The sequence below is a fragment of the Lathyrus oleraceus genome, chromosome 6, assembly GCF_024323335.1.
Source record: "Lathyrus oleraceus cultivar Zhongwan6 chromosome 6, CAAS_Psat_ZW6_1.0, whole genome shotgun sequence".
NCBI lineage: Eukaryota > Viridiplantae > Streptophyta > Magnoliopsida > Fabales > Fabaceae > Lathyrus > Lathyrus oleraceus.
In genome coordinates this window covers 163,051,567-163,062,016 of record NC_066584.1, presented here as the reverse complement: position 1 = coordinate 163,062,016, position 10,450 = coordinate 163,051,567, and positions in this window count along the sequence as shown.

Below are 10,450 nucleotides of genomic sequence, written 5' to 3'. Positions count from 1 at the left end.
ATCGATCACTCCTTAACAGAAGGAGCTCACACAAAACAAGATTGAGAATTGGACTTCATTTTCTAAGTATACAAGTCTCAAGGGTCTCAGGGGGGTCCAAGTATCTTATTATGGTCCTCAGTTCATCAGTGAAGGATTCAAAGCTATCAGAGTGTTCATCTGGATTTAATCAGAAATTAGGGTTTCATGGCTACCTGCAACAGGAAATGTTTGGTTGGAAGTAGAGGATCTCATCCATGTCATGATTAGAGAGGCCTCTTGGCCTAGGAATATTCACAATTATCTCAGAAAGATCCATTGGCAATCAATGCAATCGGTTCCTGATCATTTTGCCCTAAAACTAGGGTTTGGTATAAAATCAGTTTATTTCTGATTCTTTGGGTGAAACTCTTTTCCACGGCCCTCCATATGTCAACAAGGGTCTACGTACAAAAAATCAACTCTTTATTTGATCCAGAAGTGCTTCAATTGATCACTGGAATCGGGAATCAGACAGTTTGGGAAAAGTCAACTATGGGGCCATAAAAGTCAACTCCTAACATTTTGAGAGTGGAATCTCAAAATCCATGCCTAGGGGATCCTACATGTGAAATTTGATCAAGGTTGGATCATGGATTCATCATTTAATCAGGAATTGGAAAAGTTACTTAATTTGGAAATGGTTGACTTTCCATTTAGGGCAAGTTTTCATGATCGTTGCACTCACTTTAAGCCTATTTTGCATCAAGATAAAAGCTCCATTTGAAAATTTCTCCAACATGAAAGTTGTTCCTCTTGTTCCAAGCTTTCTAGAGATATAAAGTTTGCTCCATTTGGATTATAATTGAGAAAGTTATGCTTAGTCAAAGTGAGACATTTTTTTAGGACACTTAGAAAAATTTCTAAGTCCAAAATCTTCAAAATTTGTCAAGATTTCTTGGCCAGTTTTCTTGCACTTCAAGGCATTATTTGAAAATACTTTCTTCAGAACAATTGTACCTTGCCATGTCCTCTTTAACATCCTTTTGGAATCATCTCATTTGGATCCATGGTTTGAGAGATACATTCATTTAAAGTGGGCACCATGACTTGATTTTCTAGGCAGATTTTGGGTCTGGCTGGCCCAATCAGATTTTCTAAGCATGCTGCACAAACCAGTCACGTTTTTTTTTTACCTCTTTTGGCCATGCATTGGACATCCATTCACTTAAGTTTGGCCCAAAATAACAATATTTTACACCTCACTTCACACTTTTATTCTTATGGATAAATCACTTATTAAAAAGCCCATGAGAACACCTAATCCACCCTATTTAAGAAGCTGAAACCCTAACCCTAAAGGAGCATTGGAATTTCGTGGCAAGGAGGCAAAGCTTCATCACATATCAGATTCTTCTATTTTCCATTAGGTAATCATCTCTTCCATGGCCATGTTTTGATATATCTACGCTTGCTTACCATGTTCATCACCATTAATCCTTCCATTTTCATATTTCTTTTTCTTATTTAAAATATTTTCTTCGTCCATAAAATTATCCAAAAATATTTTTCACTTTTCTTAACGTTTTATTAAATTTTATATAATTGTTATTTTCGTATTTTTTTTAATATTAATATTTTATTTTAATTATTTATTCTAAATGGTCCATTTTAACACACTTTTTTTATTGATTTTATTTTTATGACTTAAAATTATTGTTAGCATTTGATTTTTGGGATAAAGGTCGACCACTGTCTCATGGTCAACTTGACCTTTTCTTGGAATTTTATTTCACGTTTTCAATTTATTTTGGATTTATTTTTGACCTAGTTTGGTTGGTTGACTTTTAATTTGACTTCTGTTTTATTTTAATTAATTCACATACCAATTTTCATTATTTTTAAAATATTTTTGGGGGATGATGATGTCCTGACCCCACCTTATTTAATTTAATTTTTCATAATTTTCTTGATTAATTTACTATTTATTCTTGATTTATTTCTAACCTAGTCTTATTAATTGACTTTTGGTTTGACCTATGTTTTGTTTTAATTAATTCACGTGCCAATTTTCATTATTTTAAAAATATTTTTAGGGGATGATGATGTCCTGACCCCACCTTATTTAGTTTAATTTTTTCATAATTTTCTTGATTAATTTGCTATTTATTTGTTATTTTTTAAGTTGACTTGAATTTTCAGTTGACTTCTTTATGATCGATGTTTGACTTAGGGATTGCTTATGGCAATTGAAGAGATCTTTTGATCTTCCCTTGTTCATATCATATGCCATGTATTAGAGGCCTTTTACCTTGATTTTATTTGGTCCTTACCTCATTTCCTGATTAAATTATTCAGTGGACCCTTCGTGTGCATATTTTCATCTATTTGACTCATCTGTTATCTTTTATACTTGTTTCTCTCATTCATGCTTTCTATTGCTTGATTATTTAACATGTTCATACTCCCATGCATTGTTTAAATGCTCCATTATTTGATTCTTTGGTTTGATTATATATTGTTTATTTATCCGATCTGATTGATAAATGTTGCCTACTTGTATGATGTATGAGGCATATATTCTTATTGTTTGTTTGCCATGAACAATCCTCATTCATAATAAATGTACCCCTCTCCCATAAAGTGTATAATATTTATTTATTTATTTCTTTAGTCACCTGTTAATACAAGAATTAAAACGAACATCCGATAACCATTTCAAAATAAGATCAAAAGCTCGATCCAACGCCGAGTAATCATTTTCAAAACTTAACAGAACCAGCATGCATTCATCCATCCTCTTGTAAGTCGGTTGCCTCAGGAATCGCCATCTACCTGTAAGTAGATTGCCTTCGGTATCGCCATCTACCCTTATCCGTAACTCCTCTCCGCGCTCCATCCGTCAACTCTTGTTCCGTTTAGGTAGCACCCATTAGGTAGAACCCTTTGTATGATAACATAGATAGAATTCCCTTATTTTTTGCATGCTAACATTAGGTAGATATTCCCTCTGTAAATCCTATCACATAGGTCCACATTGCATGACAACTCTAGGGCAGAGCTTCCCCACTTTTAGACCTCCCGTGCGTCTCCGATCTTGTGGCATGTCAGTCCGTTCTATTGCAAAGAGGTAACCGCCTAAGACTCGATTCAACGAGCTGCGACACCTACTGCTAGGACGTTGAACACATTGCCCACTCTCCTTTGACACAACTAGTGTCCTCTTTTGTAAGTCCATGTTCAGATGGCAATCCTTAACCCCTAGTTAGCCGAACTACATTTTGCTCCGATTCTCATTCCAGATGAGATACGTAGGCATAAGACGCGACGTCTTAATGAGCACACTTCTCTTTAACCCATAGGTAGCCGAGCTACAAAGACTCTGATTCTTATACTCAGATGAGATACGTAGGCAGTGGATGTGACATCCTTGCGAGTCATTTTCTTTTAACCTTCCTTTTAGTAAATAGTACTTTAGATATACCTACACCCTTTAGACTAGAACAACACTTATGAAAAGGGCTCCCTAGGAGTACCTAGGATGTTTTGGGTGCTAAAAACCTTCCAATTGCATAACCAACCCCCTTACCCAGATCTCTGACATTTTTACTAGTTTTTGATTCGATAAAACTTTTAGGTTTTTGTTCGCTTTCTAACCATTCCTTTGGATAAATAGAAGTGCGGTGGCGACTCAACTTGTATGGTTTACCTTGGATTTAGTCAATATCTCTAATGGTAACGAATACCCCGCTACAACATCTAAGAGACCAAGTCACATAAGCTCCTTAGATCGGGATCCTTGAACTTGAAAGAGTAAATGTTTCTTTTGCTTGATTCCATGTTTCTTGAATTCCTGCAACTCATGATACTCAGATTCCTTGGAAATAAAATAATATGAATGTTATGTTATGAATGATGTTATGCGTGCCACATGTAGGTTAATATACAGGTTGTGAGAGTGGGTATTCTTGGTTACTAGACAAAACCCTTTTGGGAGGATGCTAAAGGTAAGAGGTTCCCAAAGTCATCAATCACTATTTAGGAAAGTTATTGTCATGACGAAAACTCATATGCAAATAACATCCCCTAAACTGAGTCTCGTTTGGGTGAGGCCTTTGTACGGTTACAAAGAGGAAAACTCCTAGTGGGTCCATCCTACACAACTCTCGAGTCCAAGGTTCTAATAAGGTTCTCAGAGTCATAGATCGAGGTTGGGAGTACTACTGTAATGTAGTAATACGCCCAAGGGATCTCATCTGATTGGGGCTTTCGTATTAACCCAATAAGTCTGATACTTTTTAGGTAAATACTACATAACCACCGGATATAATGGGTTAAAAGGTCCCTAGAGTCATTGATCCAACTTGAGAATACTATCGTCGTGACGAAAACTTGTCGGGCAATAATATTTCAAGAGAATCTCCTCTAGGCGGGGTCTTCGTATCTTCCCAACAAGGAAGACTCCTTGTGGGCGCCCACTACGCAACCACCAACTTAATCTTATGGTTTTTCTCAAACTCGGGTGAAGAGCCTATCTCACAAAGTATCACCATCCAGAGAACCCCAAATAAGACATGGTCAATATATCACAATATAACAATTATGACAGAATAATAATAGCAAAATAAATATAACAGACAAACAAACAAGATTAACACACAATACAGAAACTGAACTAAATTAGGGTTCACTCTCTTTTGCTTAGAGCTAATCCCCAGTAGAGTCGCCATCTGTCGCATCTCGAAAAATACGATTCCTCGCGATGGTCGCGGAAAAGTTTATGTTCGAATAGAGTCGCCACCGAACTTTATTTATCCCAATAAATGGATAGGAAAATATCGCTAAAACCTTTAGAAAATAGAATAATGGTCGTCGCAACCATATTTGGATTCGGGAGTGTATTACGTAAGGGGAAGGTATTAGCACCCGTTATGTCCGTTGTACTCAACGGGAACCTTTTAGTTCTAATGTGTGTTTCGAGTGTTAATTTGTGTTTGTTTGTTATCTTTAGGTTATAAAATTATTAAAAATAGAAATGGATGAGAACCTCAGAAAGGGAAAGGGGAGATCTTTTATTAGTGTGCTCGCGAATATACAACAATCTCCTGCCTACGTATCCTTATGGTATAATAAGGAAATCAGAGCATACGTAGTTCGGGAAACTACGGTTGGTTGGCGTTTTTTAATGAACAACTGTTTAGATCGCATCCTAAAGGCTAAACGTTGGCTTGTCTACTCTCGGCGGAGGCTTAAGCACTAGTTCGTTATGCGCATTAGAAAGGATTGAATGGTGTTCTTTTAAAAAGAGTTTAGGTCACACGGAGGCGACAAGTTGGATTAATATGTTGGATGTTTTAATTGGTTGAGATGTTTTTGGTTAGATGACGATCACTCGGATAGTCAAGTAAGACAACTCGTATCCTAACAGTCAGGAAAGGGAGTAGAAGACTCTAGACCACTTTCTTTTTCATCTTTAATTATAGGAAAGATGTAATAGTTAAGGTGTTTTGGAAGGATGACGAATACTCGGGTAATCGAGTAAGACAACTCGTATCCTAATAATCGAGAAAGGGAATAAAACACTTTAGACCGCTTTCTGTTTCATATGAATATTTATGAAAATAAGGTTGTGTATGGTTGATGTATTTTTAGAATAAACGACAAGTACTTGAATGACTGAGTAAGACAACTCATATCCAAGCATTTGAGAAGAGGGGTTGAAAGCTCAAAACCATCTCCTTTTTCGTATAGTTTGTTAAGAAAATGATTTAATTAAGTTGTATGTTTGCGGAAAAATGACAATTGTTCGACTGGACGAGTAAGAGAACTCGTATTCATCCAATTGAGGAGTGAAGTTGAAAACTCAAAGTCGACTCCCTTTTCATTTAGCTTATTGTGAAAATATTTTGATTTAATCAGGGTTTAGAGATTTGTAGAGGAAACGACGATTATTTGACTAACCAAGTAAAAGAACTTGTATTCAAATAGTCGAGGAGAAAAAATTGAAGACTCAAAGTTATCTCCCTTTTGGTTTCTTATTGTAACAGAATTTGATGCATTTGTCCTTAAGTGGATTAGAAAGGATGATTATTCGATTAATCGGGTAAAAGAGTTCGTATTTAAATAATCGAGGAAAAGAGTTGAAAACTCAAAACCATTACCTCTTTTATTCCTAAGGGAAATAATGTTTAATTATGATTAAGTATTTTAATTCTTAATAAAGAATACTCGATGTTGGATCGAGATTTTAAATTTGTATTTTGTGAATGAATTGAATTTATTTTGTGAATAGTTCGTCTAATCGATTAAAATCAAATAGGTCTCATTGTAAGGAGACCCAAGAGTAAGTCATGTGAGGTTGATGGCGATACTTTTACAAGTAATCGACTTACAAACGTGTTTTGAAAATGGGCTCGACTTTGAATCGAGAAGTATGTGATTTATTTTTGAAATTGGCTCGAATGATTTTAAATCGGTGAAAACGACATAATTTTGTCACAATTATAATATGTCATCCATATGCACTTGAGACTCGGTATAAATAAATAAATACAAAATAATCATGCACATACACTCCACAAAAAAAACAATTATCTAAATTATAAGTGACATTAATAATAATATAATTAATTAATTGAATATTTAGTAAATTATTTTGATTAAATAATAAGTAATTAAAAAATGATGGTATAAACAAATAATTGCATATTTACCATTAAATATTAATAATAATAATAACAATATAATTGCATATTTACTATTAATAATAATAATAATAATAATAATAATATATAATTATATAATTTTGAAAGAAAGTAAATAAAATAAAATATATTTTTTATAGCCATAAAATTCTAATGTATATATTTTATCTGTACATAAATAAAAGAAAATAAGTTGAATAAATTAAAGAAATAAAAGGAAATGGGCTAAGCTGAAAAAAATAGGGAGTTTATTAGCAAAAAAAATTTGGGCCCAAACTGAATTTGGCCCAAAACGAAACTATCAAGGCCCTGAATGGCCTGGTCAAACGTTGATCTTGTGGAGATGTCTGGGCCACATGATGGGAAGACTTTGACTCAGCCAGCGCATCAAGAGGTAGGGGTGTGAGGGTGCACCACCATATGGTGGGGGGATCCACGCAGGATCCCCTGGTTGACTCAGGAGTCAACCAACATGTGGCGCCTCTGGGATAAGCCACATGGCGTCCATGCAGCAACCCCCATCACCAAATAAAAAACAAAAATCTTGAGAGAGAGGGTCATTCCCTCATTCTCGTTCTCTCTCTTCTTCTAAAGAGCAGAGTTGCTTTGCAACTCTCTCTTTCCACTCCCGTTGCCAACCCTGGCCAAACCTGCCGGAGAAGACGGTGGTAGCCGGCCGACCGTGGCGCTGCCGCCCTCTTCTCCGACGACTCTCCACCCAAAACCCAAACCTTTAAACATGAACCCTACTTTATTTTGGTTTCTGAACTCAAATATAACCTCGCCTTTTTCAAATTCTTTCTCAAATGGCCGAATCGGCGGTAAGAAAACAAGAAAACCCTAAACCTAAATTTACGATCTACCCTTCAATAATCATGATTATGTGAAATTAATATAGGGTTTTTGTCTATTTTGTAGTGACGAACCACAAGCACATGAATTCGAGCAAGGAAAGGAAATAAAAAGATTACTTGGCCTACGTCGCCGGTGAGGAAGAGCTCCTCCGCTGTGCTTCAGATAAGCTTCTCTCTCTTTCTTTATGCTTTTCGTCTCCCTCTGTTCTTCCTTCTTCTTTTGGACTTTTGAGTGTTGTTTGTTGTTTGGTTTGAATGTTAGGGTTTGATGTTAAGAAATATTTTGATAATCTTCTCTTTTGATTTTCCAGAACGTGTTCTTTGTTTGGTTTGAGGTTAACAGAGAAAAATAATTTAATTGTTTTCTCTTGGATTTTTTTTCAAAACATTTTTTTCTTACTGTTAATTTCGTTGTCGTTATATATGTGAATGTTCGATCTTAAGATAACTTATTAAGTTATCTCTTCCAGATTTCATGGGATAGTTATTCTATGGATTTAAGGTTATTTTGAGTTGGATAATGAAATGTGTTCTTGGGCGTTCACCTTGATTTACTGTGTAACATATTAATCTGCTTGTTCTATTAATTATTTTTTAGTTTTTTATAAGTGTTTATTTGATAAGCTATTTTAACCTTTGAATTGGTTTTTGCAGGTTTTGTGAAGGTGAATGGACATTGATTGAAAAGGGGGACGGCGCTGCAATTACAAACCATTGGCTTTGGAAAAAGTCTTTGAAGACTTACTGCTTTAGACTGCTGTATTTACAGCTTATTCCAACTTTTTTCAACTTATTTTAGATGTACTCAAAACTTTGTACTAATATTTGAATTTAATTATGTAACCTTTGGACTATGTAAGTTTGGATTAAGTGTATAACCCTTTTTTTATTATTATTTGGAATTTGAAATTAATTATGTAACTTGTACAATTTTAATTTAAAACTTCTTTTTTGGGTAATTATGTAATTATTTTGGATTATTTGGAATTTGGAATTAATTAGAATATTTGCATAATTTTAAATTAAGCTCTTTTTTTTTGGGTAATTATGTAGATACTCTTGAATTATTATGTAAACTTGGAATTAATAAAATCAATTATGCAATTAATCCCTTTTTTTAAAAAAACATTCTTAAGCTTTATCTCAATATCTCATTTGTGTTAATCATTTAAAATGCTTAAACTCTAACTCAATTTGAAAATGAATTGGGCCATAATGCAATTTAAATGGATTTTCAACTTGGTCAACTTTAGCACATTAATATTAACCAAAATAAAATGTGACAAAAGGACTAAAATAAGTCATGCCACAAAAACATTGCAATTTCAAACTTTGATCATAAAAACCAATCAATACTCATACATGTGGTATCTTGATCTAAACCAACATACTCATACTTAGAAAAGATGCAATTTTAGTTTAAGGTTTTTATGAATGGTTTAGAGACTTGGCATATATATTTGAGATGTGCAAATGGGTTTAATGACAAATGATCATAAAAATAATCATGTCTCTTAATACTTACTGATAATCAAATGGACTTTGGATCAGTGACGTAAAAAGATTTGAACCACACTTTGCAATATTAATTATGGACATGTCTATGTGAATGAGTAATAGAGTAGTTAGTATCAGTTAGTTAGGCTGGCTGAGCTGTCATTAATTCTGTTACAGCATTCTGTTAGTCTGTTACATCATTCTGTTAGTTTGTTAGCCTATTGCTTACTCTCTCTATAAATAGAGAGTTACTTGTATATTTTCATTCAGTGAATACAATATGGGATTTACAATCTACTCAATCCCTCTCCATCTTATCAAACTCTATCATGGTATCTAGAGCTTAATTTTTTTTTTCGATCCATGGAGTCTTTGTTTCCGTCTTCGCAAGTGAAACTCTCTCACTTGATCTCTATGAAGCTTGATGATAAAAACTTCAAGCAATGGAAGCAACAGATCAACGGCGTTGTTCGCGGTCATCGCTTGCAGCAATTTGTTACAGTTCCGGTGATTCCACAGCGATCACCGTTTGATTCCGATTCAGCATCTCACAGTGCGAATTCAGCGTATCTGGAATGGGAACAACAAGACGCACTCATCTGTACCTGGCTACTATCCACCATCTCCGATTCGCTTCTTCCAAAGCTTGTGGATTGTACGCATTCGTGGCAAGTTTGGACGGAGGTTCATCGGTACTTCAACACTCTTCTCTCCACCAAAGCGCGTCAGTTGCGCTCGGATCTTCGTCGTCTCACAAAAGGATCACTCACGATCAACGAACTCATGGTTCGTGTGCGTGAAATTAGTGAATCGTTGACATCGATTGGGGATCCTGTTCCTCTTCGTAACCTAATTGAAATCGTACTTGATTCTCTTCCTGAAGAGTACGATTCTATTGTTGCGGCTGTTAACAGTAAAGAAGAGGTCAGTTCGTTAGAAGAATTGGAGTCGTCTTTGCTTGCACATGAGTCGCGACTGGAAAAGCATCGCAAAGCTGTGATTACGGAGCCTGCGACGGCGAATCTCACTCAGGCAGCGTCACCGTCTGCGTCCGTTCCCGTTGATCAAACCACCACTGATGCGTTTCCTCAAGGAACAAGTCATGTTACTGCGCATGCTGAGCACCATGGTTATAGCTCACGTGGAGGTCGTTTCGGTCGTGGAGGTGGCCGTTATGGTCGTGGTGGAGGACGCTTTGGCAAAACGCAGTGTCAGATCTGCCACAAATCTGGACATGATGCCTCTGTTTGTTATTATCGCTACTCTAACACTAGTGGAGTTGCGTACACATCTCAGAGGGCTCCGTACAATCCTTTTCTCATGCCACCTCGCTCCATGTATTCATCTTCGTTTGGCTATCCTGCTCCCAGAGGGGCACCTCCTAGACCTTCAGCACCTCAAACCTTCTATGCAAGTACTGAAGCTAATTTCAGTAAT